General features: G+C 51.5%; 1 protein-coding gene across 5 annotated transcripts in view; it reads left to right on the forward strand.

Moving 5' to 3' along the window:
- Positions 1–27,227, forward strand: part of Hr3 (nuclear hormone receptor 3 ROR-beta) — a 167,741-nt gene that overhangs the window by 81,720 nt on the left and 58,794 nt on the right. The gene's annotated exons all lie outside the window — the stretch shown is intronic.

Here is a 27,227-nt window from a genome sequence, read left to right on the forward strand (position 1 = left end):
CTGCTGCTGCTTATCCAGGCGGGGAGGAGGAGGGGGCGGCCACCGAGCGTCGGCGCGCGACGGGGGAGGCACCCGCGGGGCTGCGCACTGGGAAAAACACCGCCTGCATCATGCATCGTGAATGCGCGGGTCACAGGCGGCAGGTGAGCCGAGCACGGCTGAGGCCCGACCGGGCGCGCCGGCGTCTGGGCGCGAGCAAGGCAGTCAGCGAAGAAGCGCCAATTGTGTGTGTGGCAACACAGAAGGGGGCACTTGAGGAACTTACGTACGAATTATGCGCGAGCATTGCAATTCTATACCCATTTTATTCCAATTCCATTCCAATTCCCTTCTATTCCTTTGTAGTTGGCGCATTTGGATTGTATTGTCTATTACTGATCAACTTCTAGAGGCCCATGTGCTGTGCGATGTCAGTGCACGTTAAAGAACCACAGGTGGTCGACGTTTCCGGAACCCTTCACTACGGCGTCCTTCATAGCCTGAGTCGCTTTGGGATGTTAAACCCCAATAAACCAACAGAGAACCCCAAATGGTCGAAATTTCCGGAGCCCTTCACTAAGGCGTCCCTCATAGCCTTTAGTCGCTTTGGGACGTCAAACCCCAATAAACCATAGACCAAGCTGTTACTGGTTAACATTTCGTATTTTCCCGCTTTTCGTGGCGTCACACCGTTTCCACCAATCGTGGTTTCTCTAATGCCAGTTTTCGGGTGACGCCGTGTTTTCGTGTCGATGAGCCATTTAATGCTCTCGCATAATCAACGAAAGGAGAGAGGACTGCTTTCTTGAAGGAGAATCCATGCCAAGCTCATCAGCGCTGCGCCTAGGCACAGCGGGTTTATACCTGTGTCACACGGGCAATATCAACGCACTTTGAGTCAGTGGCCATCGAAGTTTTGAGAATACATCCAGGTAAATTATTAAATTGGTTTTTGGGGAAGGGTAATGGCGCAGTATCTGTCTCGCATATCTCGGTGGACACCTGAACCGCGCCGTAAGGGAAGGGAGGAAGGTAGGAGTGAAAGAAGAAAGAGAGAAAGAGGTGCCGTAGTGGAGGTCTCCGGAATAATTTCAACCACTGGGGATCTTAACGTGCACTGACATCGCACAGCACGCGGGCGCCTTTTGCGTTCTCCATCGAAACGCGGCCGCCAGATCGCTGTGTTTCTCAAGTCTGTATTGCTGTATATATTTTTTATGCGAAGCATACTACTTTAGCTACCACTTCAGCCCTTCACCGTGGTTATGCGCCTCCAAATCACGTGATACATGACGTCACACTACGTGACACGATGACGTCACGACAGTAGAGAAACGGGGGCCCACCTCGCGCCGTCGCTGTGGTTGTGCGCCTCCAAATCACGTGATACATGACGTCACACCACGTGACACGATGACATCACGACAGTGGAGAAACGGGGGCCCACCTCGCGCCGTCGCTGTGGTCGTGCGCCTCCAAATTACGCGACACGATGATGCTTCGCATTCTCCAGGCTTAACCAAGTTACGCCTCAGCCATTTTTTTCTCTATCACAGTATGTCCTTGCTTGACTACTTCAATTTGTTACTTTTTTTTTGTTTTGCTAAATTCTCTTATTAGTTGTCCTTTCAAAAGTACGTATGACTGCCGGCCACTCTTGCATCAACCCTTCCCCCGTTTTGTAATGTCCGTGCGGGACCCTTAAGGCTTAATAAATGACGATGATGCACTGCTGACATCCGGTGAATCTCAGTGATCGTTGAATAGTGAGCATGCGATCCGACATACGGCGCTATGGTGGCAAGTCGCATTCCCGGATTGATATTCCCCGATGAAATCGTTCTTCTGGCAGACGACGCGAGAGGAAAAAGAGGTGCGGAAAATAGGTGAAAAATTGGGAGTCATGGTCAGGGAATTTTCTTGCAAGGGTGACGTCTTGCGTTATTCTTTTTTTGTTAGAACTGTTCGGGACTGGAACAGTTTGCCATCGAGCATTGTATGTATTACATCTAATGAAGCATTTTTCCCATGCACTGCAATAATTGTTTTATACCCATAATGAAGTCTGTACCCCCCTGCTGTAATGCCCTGCGGGGCGATGCAGGTAACTAAAAAAATTAGGAGTCACTTTGGCGACTAAAGTGGTGCAAGGCGAAAGCCTTAGTACAGCATTCTGTCACGAATGTGGTTGTGAATTTTGATTCAAGTGCTGCCAGCGAATGACGCGTCCATTGGCTGTCTGCGTGTGTTACTGATGTGTGGTTAACATGTTAAGCTTCGCCTGTAAGAGTGGAACGCGACAGCGTCTTGCAACGCTGCCAGGGAGTCCACAGAACGCCATCGCCAATTCGGCTGTACGCCTTGCTGGACGGTAAATTTATTTTTTGAGCAAAGGAAATGTATCTCTCTCGCATATCTGGGTGGACACCTGCACCTCGCCGTAAGGGAAAGGGGGAAGATGGGAGTGAACGAAGACGCCGTATTAGCTAGACGCGCTTTTGTTCATTCCAAACCATTCAGCTGGCATTACGGAGAGGCTAGCGTGCTCGTATCGCACTCCGGAGACCCTGGTTCGATTCCCCAACTCGACCGATTTCGTTCTCGGTTTTATTGATTTATGCGGTCTAACTAGAAAGGTTAATTAGGCCATTTCATATTTATATTCTTGTATTTCTATCCATCGTGTTCTGTCATTCACCTGTCAATTGTTGGAACTGTCTAAGATGTTCGACACAACGTATATGAAACGAGCAACGTCGAACTGAGTGGGGAAGTGCGTGGTGGTGGAGCGAACGCGGCTTCGTACTTATCTGTTTTTTCAGCAGCGTCTCCTTCCGCGGACGCTGTTGTCGCTGCGACGCGCGTCTTTCTTCTCTTTTCATCTTTGTTCTGACCTCTTCATTCTCCTCTATCTTAGTTAGGCCATAGTCTTGAAAAAAGCATTGAAGGACTATGGTTAGGCTAATTGATTAATTAACTAAACACAGTCCCACTTAGTTACACCATCACTATACGATCCCTTTGATTGGTTGCATGGTTACTAGCCAAAGTACAATTGGCCCCATTTGAAATTCGCGCACTGTGACGTCACGAGCATTTCGACCAATTGAAAAGCGTGACATTTTCTGTCGACAACTCCTGCTTACAACGATGAGGCATTAAAGGCTTCCGCCTTAATAAATAAATAAATATAGTGATGAGCCTGGTACGATCACGCTACGTAGTCACCTCTAGTTAAGACGTACAAGTATTTTGGATTATGAAAAATATGACCGTGTGCTGTGCGATGTCAGTGCACGTTAAAGAACCCTAGGTGGTCGAAATTTCCGGAGCCCCTTCACTACGGGGCGGCCCTCATAGCCTGAGTCGCTTTGGGACGTTAAACCCCAATAATCCAATAAACCTAAACCGAAAAATATGATGGCAGAGACTACATGCTATACCAAGTGGAGAAATTACAAAGAGAGCTAAAGGAAACGCAGCTGTCATGAAGAATCGCGTGCTCTGAGGGTGCAATAAATATGAAGTTATTCAGGGAATGTGGAGGCACCGGACTTGACGTATGCGAGCACTGTGGTGTGCTGGGGTCTACCGCATATTCGACGCTTGAAATAAAGCGGAGCACAGTGGGCACGCTTCCCTTGGAGCCACATGGAAGCATTACTAACCTGGCAGTTCAAGGTGATATGGGGTGGCCAACATTTGAAGTGCGTGAGGCAAAAAGTGAGGTGAAGTATGAAGAACGGCTGAGGCATATGCTTGAGAAGCGATGGGTAACAAACTTTCGGGTGCTTATGTCGATGCGGTATCGGTACTACATAGAGGCGAAGAACTGGATAGCTTGCTAGCAAATAAAAATGTCGAAGGAAGACGTGAAGACATGGGTTAAGACATGTTGCAAAAAGATAAGATGTAGAAGTAGCCCTATCTGCCCACCTGAGATTAGGAAAGCTTTGCCCTCTTGCGCAAAGAAAGGCGGAAAGCGTTCATGGTAGTTCCCGTGCCTGCAAAGTGAAGCATGAAGTAAAATTTGTGAGATCTCAAACATGGTGTTGTGTATAAAATTCCGTTCCTATGTGGCTTAGTGTACATGGGCCAAAGCGGGCGGTGTCTGAACATTCGCCTTAGAGGGCACAAAAAAGGTTGTTCGTCAGGGTTAAGTGAACATCTTCGAGAATGCAACAATTTCCGTCCTCTCTTTGAGGCCACTCAGGTGTTGCATCGTCGCCCCCAACAAAGAACCAGATAGCTGATCGGAGTATTTCAGATTGCCTCGTATGAAAACTGCATGGGCAAGCCTTCTATCTCGCTATTTAAGAAGGATATAGACTATCTGTGCAGGTTTTAGTTTTTCGTCTTCTTTGTTTTCTAAAACTATGATATGATAACTGTTTTTTGTCGCTGCCTTTGGTATCGTTTTGTATTTAAGAAGTCGTTTCTTTCCTTCCATACAAACCAGTTGTGAAAAAGGCGCTCGTCCTGTTGTCGTCTTTTTTGTCTCCGTTTTGTTTGCGCGCCCATTTTCATCATGAAGGGAAGAAACATAGTAAGACAACCTTGAAACCTCAGGGAATACTCACTGTCGAAAGGACATGCTGGATAAGCCGACATTGGAGCTCTATAGGACATCTAAATCCAAGATTTAAAGGGAAAAACTTCTTTAGCAATTCCAAAGGGAGCGGGTACCTTTCGAGGCCAGGGCTGGGTGCTTGAAGACGAAGTTCTATCGGCGAAAAAGTGACAACGCGGACGACGTTTGCGGTTGCTGCATGCACGACAGAGAAACGATAGAACATATTCTTATCCAGCGTGAGACTTGCCAACCCTCAGTGCAGGATGCCGCCGCAGGAATTCGCGAAACACTAAACACTTTCGAAACAGCCAGGTCATGCTCAATTTTCAAAACGTCGAAACAAGTAAGAGACGACCAGGGGATTGGTGGAGATGGTCAAGAGAATAGTTTAGAAATGGGAAGAAAATTGGCAGTTAATCCGAAGATACTGAGGTCGCTAGGAATTAAGTAGTTAGGCGACGTTTTTCACCAACCCGATAAAAAGTGGAGGACAATTAGCGATAATCAGCAGTCTTCCGCAGCGCTGGTTGCTGTTCATTACGTTAGAGGAAGTTCAGCCCATAGAAACCGTTCTGTGGCTTTTCAGCCCCAGTTTAGTTTCCACACGTTGCAAAGAGCAACGTCCTTTAGAGTTCTCATTTGCTAGCAGCACAGAGGAAGCAAGCTATAACACCATTTTGTTTTTTATATATATATATATATATATATATATATATATATATATATATATATATATATATATATATATATATATATATATATATATATATATATATATATATATATATATATATATATATATAAATGTGCTTTACAGGATAATTGTAGCTTTACTAGCAATTCTAGAAGTGCAGAGGGGCGTTTTCTAATTAAAATATTGACGCAGAAAAAAATGTACCCTGTTCGCTCGCCAAGCCATCGCCCAGTTCTCAAATCTCGGCATCGACCAGCGGAGCGACATCATCGTCACTTAATAGCGCGCTTGTATCGCGTGGGGGCCGACATCCTCGCAGAGAGCTCTTTTTCGCGCTGAAAGCTGGGAAGCGTGCTTTTTCCTCCGCCGATCTTCGCCCGACGACGAGAAAGGATGTAGCGACCGGAGAGCAGCGGGGAACAAGGGGGGCGAAGTAAGTACAAACGCTCTAGCGTGGAAGTCTGTGCAGCGCGCTCCAAGACCCCGGCAGCCGCAGCACCAACAGCAGCGGCAGTGCTGGGCGGTAAAGCTCGCAGAAGCGCGCTGCGCGCGCGGGAACTGCGCATGCGCAGATGGGCGCTCAGCGACAGGCGATCGGCGCGCCGTTGGCAGCGCCGCGCTGCCGAGGAGCTTGGCAGGCAAGCCCTTCCGTTATTTGCATTTGGCCGTGTGTTTCCGGATACTCGTGACGTCACGGGGTGTCATTGACCGCGCGCGCGGAGCGGGGAAGGGAGGAGGAGGAAGAGCCTCTCTCCTCTCTTTCTCTCTTCTCTCTCTGTTGGCGTACGCTGCTCTTTCTCTCTTTCGCTTGCTCGCTCTTCGCCTGTTCCGTTACTCCTCCCTTGCCGAAAGAACGCTGCTGTAAAGCAGATTTTCGTTCGCGGCTTTTCTCGGCGTCGTCGTTTCTGACTTTGATGCTCGTGTGTCGCATTTTCTTTTCCTTTTCGTTTCGCGATGTTCTTTTGACTTCGCGCTCTCCTCAGATGTATGTCGTTGCGACTTTTATTGGCATGAAAAGGAGCTCTGACGGGCCGATTCGAGCGAGAATTCGCGAGTTCTCGTCTCGTCGCGTCAGCGGAGTTGTTCAGGATGGATTTTTTTTTTCCTGCGACCCTTCCACTCCGCTCCTTTTGGTCAGCGCGTGACTTTTTCTTTTCTGTGCTGGTTTTGGTTTCAGCCTCTTCCTATCGCCCGCAGGCGACTTTGGGCTAAGGAAATTGGAAATGTTAAATCACTCCGTCGTATATTTTGTCCTCAACGCCTCTCAGCATTAGGGTTTTGTTATGATGTTCCTAGCAGAGTAAAGGCTGATAGCTTAGCCCTGTACTTTAATGCGACCACGAGATGTATGACTGCCCCGGCTGCGATCGAGATGACAAATTATATTATCGTGAATGTGCGAAAGAAGTTAGCAATGATGTGTTTCGTAACGCAAGGCCAAAATGTCCATCTTTGTATACTCCACTTTGTTGTTTGTTACATGTTGACGGAGACCTGCGACGTGGTTTTCTTACTGAGTAAACTTTCATTTCATATCTTTATAAAGCTCAAAGGGGTATTACATAAGCGGTGGGAAGTATTGGGAAAACTTTTTTTTTTATGATAGTACATATCTTTCTACACTTTCAATGAACTTGAATGAACAGGTGATGACATTAATATCGCTTGCAATACCGTGTCCCGTCTGCAGCCTGTGCTTAGAAAAAAGGAATTGGAAAAGGTGCCATGCGTTCTCGTTATAGAGCTCACGCAGGATTGAGAGTACAACTCTACCGTTGTATCTGAATACGGAATGCGGGTTTAGTTGCGCTGAGACGCACGATGTCGTTTGAGATCCGTTAATGACGTTCTGGTGAGCATCTTTATGGCACAGGGGGCGATTGAAAAAGTGGGTCAGCGGTTGCTACGAGAGTGCGACGACAACCATTCACTGCTGCGAAACTCGACGAAAAAGAAAGAAAAAGAAAGCGAACAGATGAGAAGCGCACTCTGCACGGCTCTCTGAGTGGACCGGACGTACTTGTTCGAATTTAATTATTCCGGCGGAAAACGGCGCTTCTTGTGGAATCCGAGAAGCGCTCTCCGCGGGGAGATATTAGAGGAGTCCGGGAAGAAAAGGGCCATCTGGGACATCCAGCCGAGAGCTGCATGGAAAATTCAGCGAGGCGTGGGCGGCGTGTGTCCTTCTTGTTCTTTCATCAGCGTTATTTATATTTATGCCCGTCTCTTTCCTGCGGGGGCTCCTCGCCGCCGCCGCTCGGCGATTTGCATATGGGGTCGCGCGCGCCGACACACACACAGCGACGCCGGGCCTGTAATAGTGCAATTTTCTCTGCCGGTGGACGGTCCCGTCTCACTTCTCGCCATCCTATGGCTCGTCCCGTGAATGCTTCCCAGAGGTTTCCTCGGGGCGCAATGTTTCTCTTGTGTCGCTCTCTCCGTACATGCGTGCGTTGTGTTGGATTGGATTGTGCGTTTTAAGGACTCGCAGAAGGCTTAGAGGGTATGCAGTGGGAGGGAAGATAACCGATGCTCCGTTCTGTAACGGAGTGGATTCGAAGAGAAGACGGACTTTGCTCAGGGGAGCTGAGATTCAAGTGGACGGACTAGATTAGGATAAGGATGACTGACTTACACGAGGATAAGGAGGCGTCATGTTTAGCAGGACAGGGTGTTAACTGGAGGTTAACGGTAACGGGTGTCCTTCTCTTCAGGAGACTTTGTTAGGCTGATGATGATAACGTTGACTGTGTGCTGCATGGGAGAGCGCAGATCTCTCCGTAATATGTGTGTGTGTGTGGGGGGGGGGGGGGGGGGGGGGGGTGGCAAGAGTTCATTGTAGCGCCAAAACTTCTGCTGGGTTGCACTGCAAACTTTTCGCCCGCCTTCCCCGTGTCTCGTAAGAGAAGGGCTTCCCCCTTGACCCCCCCCCCCCCCCCCCCCCCCCCCCCCGATCCCTTCTGCACATTCCCTATACTGTACTTACTCTACTATCCTGTATTTTTTTTTCCTTTGTCCTTATGCACACACAATCATTTGGTTACAAATATTTGGCGGCGAGAATAACGAAGCCTTTTTCTCGTAAGGTGCATCTTGGAGCACAGACTGTGGTAAGGAAAGTGTAGCGTCTCTCGACGTAACCTTATGCGGTGAGAAATCGAGCTCTTCTGGAACTGCTCATTCGCCGTTAATGAGGGTGTGCAACGCCCCATTCCAAAGTCGGACAGCGTCAGGCCCGCATAATGTCGATGCCCCGAGAGGGACAACGGAGTATATAGTTTTAACCAACCAATGAACGGGTCAAACCGCGCACAGGCGTACTTTTCTGCGGCACTGTCCTTTCCTTCCTCAGGTGGCATGTCCGAGATTGCGCACACACCGTTGGTTCCGCAAAACCGCACGCAAGGCTAATAATTTAGGTTTGGGGACTATAGTGGAGCCATTCTTTATTTTTGCGAACTCTGGACATGGCACCAACACATCTTGCCCCTTTAAGCGTAGAAAGCTGGGCTAGTTGGTTGCTAGTACAATTGTGAGACATTCCAGCGGCTAAGAAAAGACACGGGCGAAGGTAGAGGAGACGGGACGAATGCCGCGGACTTCAACAGTTAAGTCTGGCGTTCGTCCTGTCTCTTCTACCTTCGTCCGTGTCTTTTTTTCGCCGCTGGAATGTCTCACAATTGTACAGTCTTTGCCAAAAGTAACCAGGCTGCACGGTTTGCTTCTCAGTCGTATGGTAGAGCTATTACGTCAGCCCTGAAGCTCTAAATCTCTGTATGGTAATGACAACCCCTGTCCTCGTTTGCAAAGGACTTTTTGATCATTAGGGAAGCCGTAAGGGCTCTACTATACGGATGAGAAGCAAACCATGCATGCAGCCTGGTTACTTTTGACATAGACTGTACATCCTACCACGTCGCCCTTAATCACCGTTCATAGCTACAGCCGTATCGCGTAGCTTTTCCCGCACTGACAGTACTGGCGAGCCTAACGGAACGTGAACTGGTGTCGAGGAAGGCCTCTCATAGGGCAGTGACGGCACATCTTGTATACAATGTAAACCACCAGCCATACACTTGCGTCATAACGTGAGGTCTGTCTTCAGCCGCATGATTTAATACATGAAGGCCGTGGCGTCGCATTGTAACTGTGTGGAGTGGAGGCCAAAAATCGCTCACGCGCTCGAGATGCAGCGCTTCAAACAAAATGTGTTGAGACCTTTTCTGCAATACGCGGCCGCACGGCGCACACTGACGTCTTCTTGAATGGCGGTGGCATCCTGCATTAAACGGTTTATAAGCCACGACTTCGTTTTCATAACTTCATAACCAAATCTTTTCCATCCTGACATCCCCCAGTACATATCTGCTGCATCACCGGTATCCCCAACAGCCTCTCATTGAAATGAGCCGTGCGTTTATTGGGCTTTTTTCATTTAAAAAGCGGTGTTTCGCATGAATTTCCGATAGTAGCCTCGCCGCTCCCCCCCCCCCCCCCCCCCCCCCCCCTTTAAATCCGCCCCCGACTTCGAAAAAAGGCCCCCTCAAGCCTGCAATTCTGTGGAACTCGCTTTTCGTCCGAGTTTTGCCACTTAGGGGTTCGTTGGTCTGACGTTGAATTGCCGTCGCACCGCGTCTCGAACTCTGGGCGCCGACCTTCACGGGAGATTAGAGCGACTCTTGGGCTTTTCGACTCTGGCCCAGTCGTCGTAAAACCACGGTCTTCGTCTGTTGTTCAGCCTCACTGTACGGCCCTTGCTGGCTCGTTTAAAGAAGCGCTGTTTTCTGTAAAATTCATAGGCCCATCCCGTCATTGTGCCTAGCAATATACCTGGTGTTTCAGGAAAGGTGATCATTAATTTTTTAAAATCGGCTTTTTGAGGTTGAGAAGCTTTTTGCGGCGTTATATTGCCAGTGTTGGCGGATGTAAAAAAAAAAAAAACACGCGGACAATGTTACCTAATGAAGTTAATGATTATCTAATAGTCAACATTTAACTATTGCCAAAAGGAACCTGACTGCAATTCGTGATTTGTAGCCGGCCGTTAGTAGTAGCCATATCAGTTTTTAGAATTTCGAAAACGCGTTTACCCTCGTCTCTATGGCTCAACTAATTTTGGCTACATCGTGCCAAAATGCATGCGCTTTCGATAGGCATGCAGGCAAACCAATCCCTCCAGTGCACGCAAATAGTTGAAATAGCCAAATTTTGCCGAGCCATCACAATGAGGGTAATCGCGTTTTCGAGATTCTAAAAACTGATATGGCTATTATTAACGACCGGCTGCAAATCTGATTGCAACCAGGTGTGTAACTGCAATAGAAATAAATTTTTAGAAATAGTTAGCCAGCTAACTAGTTAACATTATTCACCCTTTTTTTTTATGCCCACCGGCACTGGTATTCTGCCGCAGAAGCCGTCTTTAGTTCAGGAAGCCTGTTTTTAAAAATTAGTGATCAGCTTCGCTAAAACACCTGGGATATATTGTGAATTTTCGACGGCCTGTGTCGAGTGAATTACATGTCGATGGTTGTGCAGAAGAAGAGGACAGGCAAGCTCTGCTAGATTAAGTTATGACGGCTGGACTCGACGCGCGAACGTCCCCAGCCTGTTTTTTGCATTCGCACCGAAATAAAAATGCTTCCATTTCACGTGTGCATACATTGCATATTGATTACAGCGTTGCCGATGACAGAAGAAAGGCGTATGCCACCAAGCGCTTGCTTTCGCCGCCGCCGCATTTCCCTGTAAATCTAGCGTCGTTTTCTCCGCTGTCAGAATGCCAAGCTTTATTTTAGGGAGTGTAAGTACAATTGTATACAAAGGAACCTACACAAACGAATCCATTTGCCGCAAGTCTTGAGATGATGTATCTCCCCTTTCAGAAAAGTGGCGCCCAAGCTCGAAATTCTCAAGCGCTTAGTGGTTTTTCCAGCCGGGGTTCACCTTTGCTTCTTGCATTGCGCGGTTTGCGCCTCAACGAATCTCGCGTCGTGTTTCCTTGCTTTGACACAATGTTTCCTTGGGCCTTCGGCGCGGCGCCCCAACAAATGAGGCGACAAGGAGCGCCGCTGTTTGTCGTTCTTAGCTCCGGTCCGTCCCCTCCCTGAAGACACCCATCCTGCCAAGGCGCCACTGCGGACCTGCCGGACTCTTTCGGAGCGAGACGGAGCCGTCTTGCTGTCTCTCGTCAGCGCGACAGGCGCGCGACATCTACATAGCGAAGCCTGCAAACACACTCACAGAGAAAATGGAGCCGCCGACTGTAAACAGAAATAAAAGGGCGAAGCACGAAAGCGGCACGCACAAAACCAGGCATGCAAGGCTGGCAGTGCGCACTGAGAGACGACGACGTCGCCGGCGCCGTGCGCGCCGCCGATGCAGGCAGCAGCAGCAGCAGCAGCTATGCCGCCGCGGGCGAGCCCTGGAAATGTAGGTCTCCGCGGTCAAAGACTTCCCGCGCCTTCCCTCCTCCTCCTCCTGGTCCGTGCGTGCGCGCCTTCTCTCTGCTCCTCTCCCAACTCGTCACCAAGCATCATCATCAGCAGCAGCGCCGTAATCCCTCCCTTCCTCTCCTTCCGAGTGCGCGTTGGCGACTGCGCGCGCGCGCCCTGCGTTGCGCGTCAGCGCGGCGTTCGATTCCAGGAAGCTCTGCATAGCGGGCCTCCACTTTTTTTCCCCCTTGTCTTTAGCTTTTTTTCCGCGTGCGCACAGCAGGGGAGGAGGAGAAGAGGGAAGGAACAGCGGCGTACTGTTGCTCGCCCCTCTTCCTCGCGCGCTTCCTCCTTTCTGCGTTGACACAGTTCGACCGAGCGGCCACTCACCTTCTCTCGCCCTCGCCGCCTTCTCGCCGGCTCTGCGCATGGCTCCCCCTCCTGCACTTTTGTTTGTTGCCGTTCCTCTTTTGTTTCTCTTGCATAGCTTGCCGGCAGTTGATTGTCGCGCAGCTCTTTCTCTCTCTCTCTTTCTGCCTTTTGCTGCTGCCTGCTTTGCTGTCCTCCCCCTTTCTCAGTTTAGCATTCTTTGTTGCGCTTCCTAGCAGCCGCTGTGCGAAGTCCCGCTAGCCCGCTACCCCGTTTGTTCCCGGGAGCCTCCTCGCCCTAAACGGCTCCGCACGATAACAGTGTTGTCTTTCCGTCCAGCTGCTCCTCTCGTGCACACACCCCGCCTTCTGCTGCTGCTGGGGCGATGTTCCCTCTTCTTCCGCCCCCCTCGCCGCAGACCTTTCTGCGATTTTCTTTCGTGTCGGACGTCGGAAGCATACGCCAGCTCCTTCGTCGGCGTTCAACCTCGACGTGTCTGTCACTGGCGTCGTGGCCAGCCCTTCGCCGCGGATTCAACCTGCTCTCCGCGCGGGGCTTTCCTGCGCCGAGCTGCGATGCCTCTTATGCCCCGGGCGTCGGGCTGTGCACAATTACCTCATTAGGGGGTGCTGGCCGAAATCCGATTGTCTTCAGAAGCGCGCTCGGGCCTCCCCGTATGAGCCACCGTCAGAGAATTTTTTTTTTCGATTTCCTGTCTCCCCTTCCAATCCTCTGGAAGTCATTACGTCGTCGGTGCGCGGTCTCGGCATTAGGGGGGAGGGGGTGCGGTGCGCCTAATTGTCGCCTGTCGGACGGCGAAATGAGAGCGGCGGCGAGTGAGCCCTGCGATAATCGGCGACTGCGAGTCCGCTTGTTCGGCGCGCGCTCTGTGCCGTCGTCTTTTCTTGACCGGCCGTCACCGTATCTGCGTCTCAGCCTGCATGACACGCGGCCAGTCTCGAAGTCGGCGCTCGTCCCTCGAGGGCAGCACAGCGTAGACTGCGCGACTTTCTCTTTCGGCCAACGTCGCAGACGGGTCTCCTTTTGAGCCCGTGTTGGATTAGTGGAATATGCTAGCCCCGTTTTCTGCTCTACTGCGCGCGCGCACGCACGCGCGCTCACGCAGCCAAATTCCTCGAACACTTCGGTTCCTTCTATCGTAATGCGTTTTATATTGGTCGCAGCGTTCGTGCCTTCTTCCATTACCATTGCCCGCCTAATGAGACGCAGTTGCATGTTAGGTGGTGGAGCCGAGCACCTGATTGCATGTCGTAGAAAACATTTTTTGTGTGTGCGCGCTAGCAACAGCTTCCACTCAGCTGCTTAGCCGTTTGCCTGTGCGATCCCCCTGTGTCGGCAGGTTATGATAACATGACAAGGTCATGCGACCCAGATAGCCAACCTGCCACCCAGGTTGCTTCTCTGGGGAGCGCTAGCACTCGAACGGAAGGTGGGTCACCTATGTCACGTGACCATGTGTTACGTCATCGCAACCTTTCCACCGCACTGTGAGCAGACTGCCCACCGTGGCAGGTCAAGTAATGAGTGGTCGTGAGACGTTGTTCGGGAAAAGCAGCCTGGGTCTCGCAAGTACCACCGGTGGCAGCACCTGTCTTCACGGGACAGTGACGCATCCCTTAACCGCTGCACTGCTGAGCCAGGACTGATTTGAGGACTCCCAGGGATCTATGACCGTAAGTTAGCGAATGACCAGTGATTGACTGAAAACCGAAATTCTAGCGCTCATAACTCGCAACTAGCCTAACCACGCTATGTCGTCCGTCATTTTTTTTTCCCCCTTCCAAATTTTTCACTTGCCACTCCTCCGCAAAAGATGCATTTTTCTTCTTGGCTTAGTACCTTTTCTTCTTTCTTTTTGGGTTTCGCCATACCATGCTGAATACGCCGGTTCTCGTCCAAATGTTTTATGATAAAACCGAATAAGTGCTGCTCGCTGCGATTTAAAGACTTTGTATTTTGGATCAACCTCTTCTCGCTTCTTTCCACTTAAAGAGCAAGTGAGGGCAGCTCCACTCAATTTTTTTTTCTTAGTAAAAGTGGATTCCATGCCTTTTGCTGAGTATACTGATGTTCGTCCTGCTGCATAAGACGTTTTTTTTTTTTTTTTTTGTGGTGGAAATCGCATTACAAAATTTCCCCGCCACTCGATTCAAGCTATTCACTGGAATGGACTCCGTGATCTACGTAAGAAGTGAATGGCGATGTAGCCTAGCCTCAGTGATCCGCACAGAGAAACTATCGGCGCACACAGTTTACTTTCGAAATCGGCCGGCGACTGCGACGCCTGCAATTTATTTTTGCCCTTTCGAGGTGATCAAAAACATACGTATTTGGCGAAAGTAGCGTCTCTGTCGTTAGAATGCGGCAATCTGTCTGTACAGGGCAACTTCAGTTTATCGTCAGTGTCCCTTTGGGGATGTTGTTGCACTTTGGCCTTGTGCCGTCGCATTTTGATTGTCTTCCTATTGTCGTGCACTGCCTTCTGTTCTCTCTCCAACCCTCTTTTTGCCTCTGGGGCATGGCTCATGGCTTGCTGTCATCTATTCCTTTTTTGTCGATTATGTGTTCGCAGCTGGCGAAGGCGGGGGTGATATATTTGTCGATGCTAGAAGCGTGTCCCACCAGGCATCGTGTCCAGGATCACCGCCGCTGTGCCGAAGGAGGAAGGAAACGTGGGCCGGAGACGGGGAGTAGGGGAAGTCAAGGAAAAACTGTATTCACATATTTACATTATTTACATAGAGCGGGACTGAGAATGGCTCTCAGTGGAAGGGAAACGTCTTCGTCAACCGTAGTCGACTGGAGCTAGCAGGCTTCTCTCGGCCACACTCACGGCCGAGTTAAATATCGTCCGGTTTCCCCAGATCCCTGGCTGGGGAAAAATGGTCGACGAGCACTGTCCAATCGGATGGACCGAAGGGGACCTCCTTGTTACCGCCCACGGCTGGGCAGGTGCGAGCTTGTCCACTCTGTCGCAGCTGGGTCGAAGAGAGGGGAAAATTGCTGACTCATCCAGCCCCGCGGGGAAAGGAATCTCCTGAAGTCTTTCAGCAGGGGAATGAACTTGCCTCCCCGCCGATTGCCCAGAACGCGAGTCGGGGACACAGAATTCTTCAATTATCCGCCAGCGTGACGGCGCCGCCAGGTCGCCTCCGCATTCACGGTGGTTGCTCGGACAATAGCTCCTGGGCCTCGCCTGCCTTCGTCGCCGCTGCACTCCGTTCAAGGAATTTCGCTGGGGTTTTGGCTGACAATGGCCTTTGACATCCCTGCCACACTAATCCGCTGAGGCTCGGAGGGGCATTCCAAGCTTCTCACTTCCCATGGTCGTCGCGAGGTTGTCGACCTTGGCGATTGTTCACGGTAGCGGCTTGATCGGGCCCACGTGGTCCGAAGTGGACACAGGTGTGACGGGAACACACAAAGAGAACCGTCATTTTTCATTTCTTGACTTGGTCAGTGACCCAATTTTCCTTTGTGAATAAATAACACAAAGGGAGTTAAAGGGGGGGGGGGGGGGTAGAAACACAACAGCACGTCCGCCGCCCGAAGAGGTCTCGTAGTGGTTGCAGCCAACGCTGCTGCGCGCAGAGACCTGGAGTTGTGTCCGTTCGGCCTTTGGTCACAGCTGGGCCCAAAGGTTCTTCTTGCTTCGTTGACAGCTGTAACGAGCTCAACCAGCAAAGTCCAAAGCCCAACAAGCAGAAAGCGCCAAACTGACTTCAAGAACTGCCAAGCTGTTTTCGGTCAACAAAATCTCTTTAGAGAAAATGAGCTGTAGCGTGAAATTTACGTCCTCCTCCGAAAGTTGACATGTTTGACCAAACCAGAATACACAGAGCTTGTTTAGCCAAAAGGGAGGAAAATTTTCTAAAATTTTGGGGGGGTGCCGTAGCACGGTTTATGTCACAGAAAGCCACCGCCCGTGAGAGCACGAAGGGAAGGTGGAGCTGCTGAACACACATACAAAACAGAGAAAAAAATGATTCCCGCTAAAGCAAAAAAGAAAATACAAATTTGCATAGCGGAATAACATCTGGGGAGTCAGGAAAGGGCATTACACGGGAAAGCTTCGGCTGAGGCCATCAGCGTTGCCATTACCTCGCTATTTTCTGCAACGTCCCGCAATGCCAAGCTCCAAAATTTCGCTCTCATTTTTGTATAGGAGAGTGTAATGAACAAAAGAACAAAAAACAAGCATGAAACTCAATATGAGATTATGCGTCATATCTGCCCCTTGCGCGGCCGCGGTCCGACAGCTGCTTTAGCAGATGAGACATTACATAATGCTAGGAATTTCAGCTTGCATTTCTGTACAGGCGAGTTAAATGAACAAAAAGAAACAAGCAATAAACTGAACAGGATTATTCCTCGAAACCGTCCAGAAACAGCGTTACGATTAGAGGAATTTACTGGTTCCTATTCTTCAGCCGCCCTCTGCGCGGCCGCGGTCCGATAGCTACTCTAGCAGGTGCAAAATTACACAAGGCTAGAAACTTCCGCTTGGGACCCTGCACTGTTCTTCGTCCAAGTCTCGCGGTTCTGAAGTTTAGCTGACGCTCAGAAAGCAGAATGCGAGAAGGGAGCGAACGAGTGCGAATGCCGTGCCAGCGTATCCGTCTCTCTCGGATCGGGTTCGCGCGTTGCGTTCTCTTGGCTTGTGTTCCCACGAGGCGGGTGCGAACTCTTGAGCACCGAGGTGCCAAATTGGGGTGGCTACGCGGTTCGGATTTTAGTCGAGCATTCAACAAGAGCCGCACTTTCCCCTTGATTAACTCCCGTTTGGCCACCTCTATACGCTGCCGCTCCGTGGAAACCCTCGCTGTTGGTTTGCGGGGCGCGTCACTAGCCAGCGCGGAACCGTCACAGGCAAAGTCGCTGGCGTTCGCCTCATCATCAGTTTGTAAAATTGCCTGCTCTAGCTCACCACCGTGAGGATTTATCAGGCTTACAGGTTCAGGTTTGCCCTGTTCAACTGTGTGCTCTGCTGGCGCTGCGATCTCACGAGCCTTCGAAATGGTAAGGACTTGCGCAGCGTTATCTCCAAAACAAAGGCCTTTTTCTTTGGGCAGCATATCCAAGCGATTGGAGAAAATCGAGGGATACTGCAAAGGCAGGTTTTGGGAGACGGCTGCCTTGGTCAGACGCAGCTCGAGCGGGCTCTCGTTCGCGACGCGGGCAGTAAGTTGGTCGTGTTGGATACCCCTCCTATCCTTATACTGGCGGTACAGCAGGCCAGAACGGAGCTGGAAAGGTATGTTCTTCCGTGACACACCTAGGTCACTTTGGTGACTCAAGTTTCGTAGAGTCTGGTTTTTCTCTTGCTCAGCGGTGAACGTTTCTCTGTCCACACGAAGGAGTTCGAGAAAGCCATCTGAGTGGGGCAACACTAGATTCGTTTTCAGTTCCTCACCTAGCCCCAGCTCATTAGTTGCGCCTGCTTCGGAAGACTCACTATAGCTTGCACTACTATCGGTGCTCTTTACCCCTGTGCTAAAAGTGAGTAAGTCCTGGGCTGGCTCGTCATTAGGTAGCGCGGAGCCGTCACGGGTAAAGTCGCCGGCATTCGCCTCATCGACAGTTTGCAATAAAGCCTGTTCTAGCTCATCACCGTGAGAATTTATAGGCTTCGGGCTTACAGGTTGAGGTTTGCCCTCTTCAACCACGTGCTCTGCTGGCGTTGCGACCTCACGAGCCTTCGAAATGGTAAGGACCTGCGCAGCGTTATCTCCAAAACAAAGGCCTTTTTCTTGGGGCAGCATATCCGAGCGATTATTGAAAATGGAGGGATGCTGCTTAGGCAGGTTTTGGGAGATGGCTGCCTCGGTCAGACGCACCCCGAGCGGGCTCTCATTTGCGACGCGGGCAATGGGCAAAGACACGCAGTTTTCATTCATGATTTTAATTTCACTTCGCGCCGAAACCTCCTGATTTAATGTCGAATTCCTCTCGGCGCGCTTCGCCAGTAAAGTTTGCAACTCCAAACGCATTAAAGCAAGTTGCTTTTCATCGGCTTCCTTGAGACGAAGACGTTCCTTTTCTATCCTGTCAGCCTCCTCCTTAGCGGCTTCCTTGCGGTAAAGGCGCTCTTTTTCAACCCTGACGGCCTTCTCCTTGCGTTCCCTTTCAACCCTGTCGGCCTCCTCCTTAGCGTTCCTGATTCCCTCCTGAATGACTTCCCAGGTCTCCAAAATTTTGTCTCCCTCCTTAGCACCACATTCCTTAATAGCCTCAATCAGCTGCGGCTTTCTGTGACTCTTCCTGGCCTCAATACCCAGCTTTTCACACAGCAACATCAACTCTGGCTTCTTTAGCTTGCTCAAATCCATGGCAACTTCCGAACGAGGACTTTCAATAATAAGCTGCTACGTGAAATGCTTAAGCGAGCACGTGCAGAAAAACAATCTACAGGTAGTGATAAATTTCCAGAGTTATCAAGCCTGGCAGATTCTCAAAGAAAGTCAAGCGCTCACCACTGCTGAAGCCAGGACCAAGCGTGGAAGATCCCGCCGCTGCCAACCAGTTGATATATTTGTCGATGCTAGAAGCGTGTCCCACCAGGCATCGTGTCCAGGATCACCGCCGCTGTGCCGAAGGAGGAAGGAAACGTGGGCCGGAGACGGGGAGTAGGGGAAGTCAAGGAAAAACTGTATTCACATATTTACATTATTTACATAGAGCGGGACTGAGAATGGCTCTCAGTGGAAGGGAAACGTCTTCGTCAACCGTAGTCGACTGGAGCTAGCAGGCTTCTCTCGGCCACACTCACGGCCGAGTTAAATATCGTCCGGTTTCCCCAGATCCCTGGCTGGGGAAAAATGGTCGACGAGCACTGTCCAATCGGATGGACCGAAGGGGACCTCCTTGTTACCGCCCACGGCTGGGCAGGTGCGAGCTTGTCCACTCTGTCGCAGCTGGGTCGAAGAGAGGGGAAAATTGCTGACTCATCCAGCCCCGCGGGGAAAGGAATCTCCTGAAGTCTTTCAGCAGGGGAATGAACTTGCCTCCCCGCCGATTGCCCAGAACGCGAGTCGGGGACACAGAATTCTTCAATTATCCGCCAGCGTGACGGCGCCGCCAGGTCGCCTCCGCATTCACGGTGGTTGCTCGGACAATAGCTCCTGGGCCTCGCCTGCCTTCGTCGCCGCTGCACTCCGTTCAAGGAATTTCGCTGGGGTTTTGGCTGACAATGGCCTTTGACATCCCTGCCACACTAATCCGCTGAGGCTCGGAGGGGCATTCCAAGCTTCTCACTTCCCATGGTCGTCGCGAGGTTGTCGACCTTGGCGATTGTTCACGGTAGCGGCTTGATCGGGCCCACGTGGTCCGAAGTGGACACAGGTGTGACGGGAACACACAAAGAGAACCGTCATTTTTCATTTCTTGACTTGGTCAGTGACCCAATTTTCCTTTGTGAATAAATAACACAAAGGGAGTTAAAGGGGGGGGGGGGGTAGAAACACAACAGGGGTAATGAAACAAATGGCACAGGCCCTTCCTTGTCCTGCCATTGGCGTAGTTGGGCTGATGATTCGTTTGCGGCTTCAAATGTTTGCGATTCATTTACAGGCGTCAGCAGTCATCTAACAAGTTTCTTTGCCTATTCTTCATGTTTACGTGCACAGTAGAAGAGACCCGCCGCGGTGGCTGAGTGGTTACGGCGCTCGACTGCTGTCCCGAAAGACGCGGGTTAGATCCCGGCCATGGCGGCCGAATTTCGATGGAGGCGAAATTCCAGAGGTCCGTGTACTATGCGATGTCAGTGCACGTTAAAGAACTCCAGGGGGTCGAAATTTCCGGAGCCCTTCACTATACGGCGTCCCTCACAGCCTGAGTCGCTTTGGGACGTTGAACCCCAATAAATCAAATCAAATAGTAGAAGAGTAACCATTTACTGCCGTCCACCCACCTGTCATTGGTCTTTGGGAACACGTGCAAAATGAACTTGGAGCAGATCTCACAACACGTAGCAGCGCTACAGGTAGGCTCTAGGCGGCATAGGAAACGCAGCGCCACCGCGTGCGTTTGCGGCCAGCAGTCTCACTACCTGAAATTGTCGACAGAGGGCGCAAGTGCGTGCATACGTGGGAACGCCACGCATCGAGTGAGCCACGTGCTGGGCACCTTTTGTACAACTTCTTCAACACTGACACTGTCTGACTACATGAAAGAAAGAGGGATAGAATAAATTTCAGACGACGATCATTTCGACTGATGCGGCAGAATATCCGATAGCGTTAGTGTTCTCCCCGGACGGAACAGCCGCAAGCGATGACGGGTTTGGACCGTTCGAGCTGGTGGTGTGGTCGAGTCAGTCACTTGTTGTGGCACGCCGTACCACCGTTCCACTCCCCCTCACCCGCCGGCCGTCGCCTCACTTCTCTGTCTTCCCTCTCTTACTGTCTTTCTCTCTTCCGTTTTCCATTTAGCCACCTGTCAACCAAGGCTTGAGACGGACTGACATTTTTTTTTTTACAACAATGGGGTTATAATGCTAACGCAGTAAAAAAAAAAGAAACTAACTGCCCACTGAGTAATATCAACCAGAGTGGAGGACCTTCAGCACCCCCTCCCGGTCTGTATTGGAGCCCTCGCGGCACCACTGAGCAGCAAAGGGCATTCACATGCTATTGCACGGGCGCTTCTCGCTTCTTTTAAATCTGCAGCGTGGCGGATATCTTGGATGCTCCATTACAGGGCTAAGAGCAAACCCTTTGGCCTGAAGACCTTTGAGCGGGTTGCACTTCAGTCACTTGGCCTGTATTTGTGGTCAGCTGATGCCCTCAGAGGTGCAGTTACTCGGAAGACATGTGACCATACGTCGCTCCTACATTCAACCGTCATTAGATCCGTACTTACTCGAAGGGTTCGTCACAGCATTTGGCAGCGCCCTGTCCATGAGTTAGGTGGTCTCGTTTTTATGTAGCAACCGCACTGCACCGAAATATCGTCAAATACAGCTACGTACTGAAACTTCCTTGCGGTGGTGTACGGTGTACCGCGAGTGCATTTTCATTCATCATCATCATCATCAGCCTGACTACGCCCACTGCAGGGCAAAGGCCTCTCCCATGTCTCTCCTAATAACCCTGTCCTTCGCCAGTTGCGGCCACCGTATTTCCGCAAACTTCTTAATCTCATCCGCCCATCTAACTATACCTGCCACCTCTGCTACATTTGCCTTTCTCTTGGAATCCACTCCGTTACCCTTAAGGACCAGCGGTTATCTTGCCTTCGCATTACATGCCCTGCCCTGCATTACATAACCGGAAAGTAGTGGACACTGTGCACGTCTTCTCCATGCACTGTGTCATTTCAAACTCGGCCGCTGCCGTCGCGAATACTGAAGTGCGGGAACGAACCGCCGCCTGTCACTGTGATCAGCGGCATCCGCCTGCAGTGCTTCGATTCGTGCTTCTTCGGAAGACAGGCATGCCCGGGCGTGCATAGTGCGGCTGCTCGGGGCGTTATTCGGTGGCGGACTCTCCGAGCCGCTGACTCAGAAGAGCCGAGCAGTCTCCGCATACCTCTGCGGCGGCCGAGACGCGTCGGCCCCTTGGGAGCCGGGAGGGAATCTGCCGCGCGTCCCCGCTCCTCCGAGGTCAGGGCGTTCAGGCGAGGAGCGGCGCGGCGCAACCTGCCGAAAACTTGACCTCATTCGGGGCCCAGCCCGCTTCCGTTCGCAGGAGCTTCTTCTTCTCGTCCCCTTCCACTCGGACGGCTGTTTGCTCGGGCAGAGGGGGGGGCTTTGTTTCTGGGTCGCCCCAGAAATCGGGAAGGGGTGACGCGATGCAGGGTCGCGCCCACCTCCCCCCCTTCCTTCTGTCTGCCAAGGTTGGCGTCCGCCAAGTCGTTGGCCTAGTCACACCCGGGTCTGCGGGTGCCCTCGGGGCCGGTTGCCGCAGGATCCGACATCCCGGATCTGCGGCTTCCATCGGTGCCTCTGCGCTGGTAGACGTCCGAAACTTGCGTCGCTTGACGCTGTTATCGTGCGTGTGGACCGAGTCCATTACGGCCGCTGCCCGGGCGTAGGAAGGCATGCACGTTGATGGGATGCAGTGCGTTCCGGACACCTGACGCTGCCCATTAAGCACACTGGATGCTGTAGCTGCGCAAATGAGGCGGGCGTCGGGCGGTTCCGTAGGTTGCGACGTGTCTCGGAGTGCAGTGGTCGGCTGCGCCTAGCCTGTTTCCGAGTCGTCGTCAAGAAACTCTGGCCGCGTCCTTGGGGTCCCGGAATTTGCTTTTGGGTGAGAAGTGTACGGGTTGGGGTCAAGTTTTAACGGTTCTTATTTATTTGATGTTATAATTTTAATCATTCTGTTTTTAATATTGCCGTATTTTGTGCTGTTCGAAGGCGTGTTTGTCTATAAAACTTGCATCGAGATGAGCAGCTTTAAAGCATGCATACGCAAGGAGCGATCGACTGCGTTTAAAAAGTTTGCGCACAGTCTGTTTCAGTTCTGCCAATCAGGCTTGTGAATAGTGGTCAGTACTGGATATGTAAAGCCAAGTACCTCAGCCGCACTATGCTTGACATTAATACCCAGTACAGATTCTGGGAGCACGACCCCGCCCCCCCTCCCACTTGTTCAGAAGTCCGACTACACCACCTGCTGAACTGTGAGCTGTAAATCCTAGCCTCTTGGTCTGATGCTGCGCGAGCCGCGTAGACGCGTTCACGTATTATACATATCGGTTTGCATTTGTTGGCTACCCTAAGTGCCCGGCTGCCTTATGCCCCGCTGGAAAGCACTAATACACAACACGGAGGACACAAAGTAGTGTAGGCAGATGAAAAAAATAAAAAAAAATATTGCCGAGCTCGCAGTACGAACACTGTCAGTGTAGGTTCGCGCTGCAGGACGCCGCATGCCTATTTCAGTAATGTACAAGTGCTTCAAGTTTTTATTACGCTGCTCTCGCGTGAGGGCTGAACTCCTCGACATATGCATGTTACACCAATGTCCTCTGGGATCACCTTTTAAACGACTTGTTAACTTGTTAAAAAACACACACACACACACACACACGACTGCAGTACAGAGTTTCAACAAATGTTCCGAGGCCCGAGAAGCATGAATACTTCGAGCGAACCGTCGTCTCCTGCCGAGATCCAGACATCTTGCAAAATTTTAGCGTGAAAAACACGGACAGAAAGAGTAGACGAGGATCTTGCAGCGCTCGTGTCGTCTACCCTTTCTGTCCGTGTTTTTCGTGCTAAAATTTTGCAAGATGTATGCCAACCTACTCGTCCAATATGCAGTACTGCCGAGATCCACACAGCCTTTGCTGTGCGTGCGCAATGCGGCACAGGGGGCGAGCGCGAACCACTATGTCGTACACCGAAGCCACGTCACGTCTCCTGTCGCGAGCTGGGGCTTGCAGGGTGGTCCCGTCTCCCCGCGAAGGCCGACTCTCCCGTCGAGAACGCATCGTGCGTAGAGGAGGTGCACATTGTATCATCTCTCTGGAAGCACAGCGGAGCAGTTGACCGTGTCCTGCAGTGCTTTGCGCGTTCGCCGGCAGTGGCGATCCTGTCGTCGCGGGGGCGGATTGCCTATAGTAGGATACAACTTAAGTCTGCAGTGAAGCTCCGCCCACATTCAGCCTCCGCGCACAGAATTACCTAACGACGAAAACATAGTCTGCTGCTGAAATGTTTTTTGTTACGTAAACACGAAGTTTTATCACAAGAAAAAAAATATGATCTCTAAAACTTTGGTAGATGGATTGTGTGATACAGTCAAACATTAAAAAGCTGATTTCGTTTACAGTTGCGTTTGGCCAGCGGAGTAATACAGGATGCAGCGGACCGAGGCCCAGTGTTAACAACTGCTGTTTTTTTAATTTGTATCCTACTGTAACTGTCGCACCGGTATGCGAGTGGGCCTGGCTCGGGCGTCTTCTTGGCGGGGGATCGGCCCCGATCACACCTTGCTGGGCAGAAGGAAGACGCCTCGCACTGTGTGCACGACGACACCGCCGGGAGAGGGAGGAAAGAACGGCTGGAAAAGTGCGGGAGGCGAGGCAAAGTGGCCGCGCCGACGAATTAGCTTCTAAAAATATCGATCTCTCTCGGCTTGGCGCGGAGAACCCATACCGCGGGACCCTCACGTAACGCCGTGCGTCGTTGGCTGCACAGGGACCCCCTCCCCCGCCGTCGTTTTTCTCCTCCTCCTCCTCCTCTCGTCTTTATTACACGCTTATCCGCGAGGCCTGTTTCTTTTCTCTTTATTTCTCTGGTTGGCTATTATGCCGTCTCGCGACGATAAAAGGAGAGAGTTAACGAAAGAGCCCAGTGCGCGGAGAAAAGGCATTACGAAGTGGAGGGAGGGCCCGCGAGGGAGAAGAAAGGAAAAGAAAAAAAAAAGGAGACAGAAGATAGTGGAAAGATCTTGCGCACGAGGAAGCGGAAGCGGGAAGTGGGCGACCCGCATTTCCGCGTGGCTGTGTAGCTTCTTTTTTTTTACTACTTCCTTCTTGTTTTTTCTTTCTCCTTGCATCACTTCCGGGAAGGCAGGCAGGCGGGCCGTCGTTACTGCGTCAGGTGTGAGGGGGGGTTGCAAGTGTTGGTGGCCGCACCACTGTGAGGAGAGGTGCCGCACTGGGGTGGGGGGGAATAAGAGACGCGATACGGTCTCCCGGCGTCCCCTCCCCTCCGCGCGCGCGATTCCTGTGTCGATTCCGCGCTTGTAATTATTACGTGCCCCGAGAGGCAGCGGGAAGTATATACGTGGCTGCGGCGGCGGCGTTTTCGGAATAGCGGGAAATCGAGATCCGAGGCTTCCGAGTAATGCGTCTTATACAACCGCCCCAGTTTCGCGGATGTATACGTACGGCCTCCGGTTGCTGCCGTTACGTGGACGCTGTGAGATCGAGGAAATCGGATCGCGCGTAGGCAGCAGGTATCCCGGACACTTTACAGCGCGACTGCGGCCCTGTAGGACGCGCCGTCGTCGGAGGTAGCGTATCACTCGCGCGAAGCTTTGGGTGACAAGAGAGAGAGAAGAAAACAAAAAGAAGTTGGGTGGCTTACGTTCGTCTTGTTGATGTGGACGATCCAAGCAACGACATGACGCTGATTCGCTGCTCTAGATCGGTGCATCTGTAGAAATGGCCTGTACGGCTGGCTCTCCTGGTGTGTGTTTTGTGTCTGTACGGTCTCCCGATTATCAGCAAGAAAAGGTAAAAGAGAGTGGGTTGTGTGTCAGGGCTGGCTGAACGCATGACAATCGACGCCTGCTTCTTCAGCTCCCCAATTCTCGTCATATTTTCTTTGAATTTTTTGGCCGTCCTTGTTGCGGTTACCAAGAAAACCAACGCAGACACGGGAAAGGTTCGATAGTTAGAACACTGCCCCTTGCCTCACTGTGTGTGCGCACTAACCAGCAACAACAGTAGCTCAGTTAGACAGAGAGGGGGAAAGGCAGGGATGTTAACCAGAAAGGTTTCGCGGTTGGTCAAAGTAGAACATAGTAGCTGACATTTCCTCCTCTGCGCTGGCCAGGTAGCCAAACGTAGCGCAGGAGTGTGTGTCCGAAGTGTAGGTCTTAGCTACGTGTGCACTTCCACTGCCAGTCGTCATTTTTAGCGTACCGGTGACGTATCACCGGAGACGCATACCGGTTTACCGGACGCCTGCTGCGCATGCGCTGTGACGAGCATCCGGTAAACCGTCATACCTCTCCGCTATGCTAAAAACGTTCAGTGGTTATGTAACTCCGTATTCCACTCTGTTTGGAAGGTATAGGCTCGGCAGTTTCGTAACCATTCCTATGCAAGGGAGGCTAATCAAAGGACAAAACCTCCAAGCCGTGCTATTATATACCGAAGTGACAAATGGAGAAAGATGAGCAGTGATCACGTACGTGCAGTACATGTGAACGCTGCCAGCTCTAACAGCAGTTATTTCCATAGCCTCACGTCTCTGTCGCCTGCCAAACATGGAGTTGACCTAATGCTTCGCACTCAGGAAGTAAATATGTTTATTTATTTATTTGTGTATTTATTTAGAGAATACTGCAGGCCCAGTGAAGGGCACACTAAGGCAGGAGGGGCACAATAAGCACAAAACAAAAAGTACAAGGCAAGTCATGAAACAAAAACAGTTCAATGAACGACCTGTTCTAAGAAATCAATATCAACTACTGATGATGTTGGTAGCCGATTCCACTCGGTAAAGGCGCGCAGAGAAAACGAAAATATGAGTATGTCAGTTCCGGCTAAGTAAGGTTTTAACGATTCTGTGTGCCTGTTTCTTGTTGACCTGGGCGTTATCGGTGATAACGTCCCTGTGCCTATAACTCCCCAAACACCCGAGCACTTTGAGAAACCAGACATGCACCGATGTGCTATGAGATTGCCGGACGCGACCCTGGAAGCGTGGTGGTGGAATATGGTGAGCACCGAACGCGATACCTCAGGTACCTCCTCAAAGCGCGGCGGCTCGCCGATACAGGAAGCGCATCAATGACCGCGGTGGCAGCGACCCGGCGTGCGACTGACCCGGAGGGTCAGCCGCACTCAATCAGCCGAGTGTCCGGCGACTTCCCTCTGCACTGCGCCGTCGCGGTCTGGCCCATTAGCCTAATGCGGAAAGAGCTGCCGGTGCGACCCGTGGCCTACTGCAGCTGCCCCCTTCTCTCCTCCTCCCCCGCCCGCTGGGCACTGCACGCGCGACGTCTGTAGCCCCCCCCCCCCCCCCCCCCCCCCCCCCTATCCCCGCGCGCACTGCCTCGTAACGGTAGGTGCGTGACGTATGCATAGCTGGCTGGCATCGCCTCGCCGGTGGTGGATTCACTCCGTCTCGGCACTGTTTCGCAGCGCGGTTCGGACGCATTGTTCCTTGCGGCATTGAGACTTGCTTTTGGGAGAGATGCGACTTATCTTTACCAGTGATGCCCGCATCTTCGTGGTCGTTTCCGACAATCGAACGCGTGTAGAAGAAATGCGCGGCGCTAAGGAACAGAGTTATCGCAGAATTGTTGAATTCGCCGAATGGCCGCCGTTTTTAGCTGCCTGCCAAATAGTGAGACTTGCCATTGTCCTGCGCGAGCCTTTTAGGAGATTGTTTAATTCATGTTTACCTGGTGCCGCCTCGGTGGCTCAGTGGTTACAGCGTTCGGCTGCTGGCCCGAAAGACGCGGGTTCAATC

The sequence above is a fragment of the Amblyomma mixtum genome, chromosome 6, assembly GCF_055824585.1.
Source record: "Amblyomma mixtum isolate Tamu chromosome 6, ASM5582458v1, whole genome shotgun sequence".
Classification (NCBI taxonomy): Eukaryota; Metazoa; Arthropoda; class Arachnida; order Ixodida; family Ixodidae; genus Amblyomma; species Amblyomma mixtum.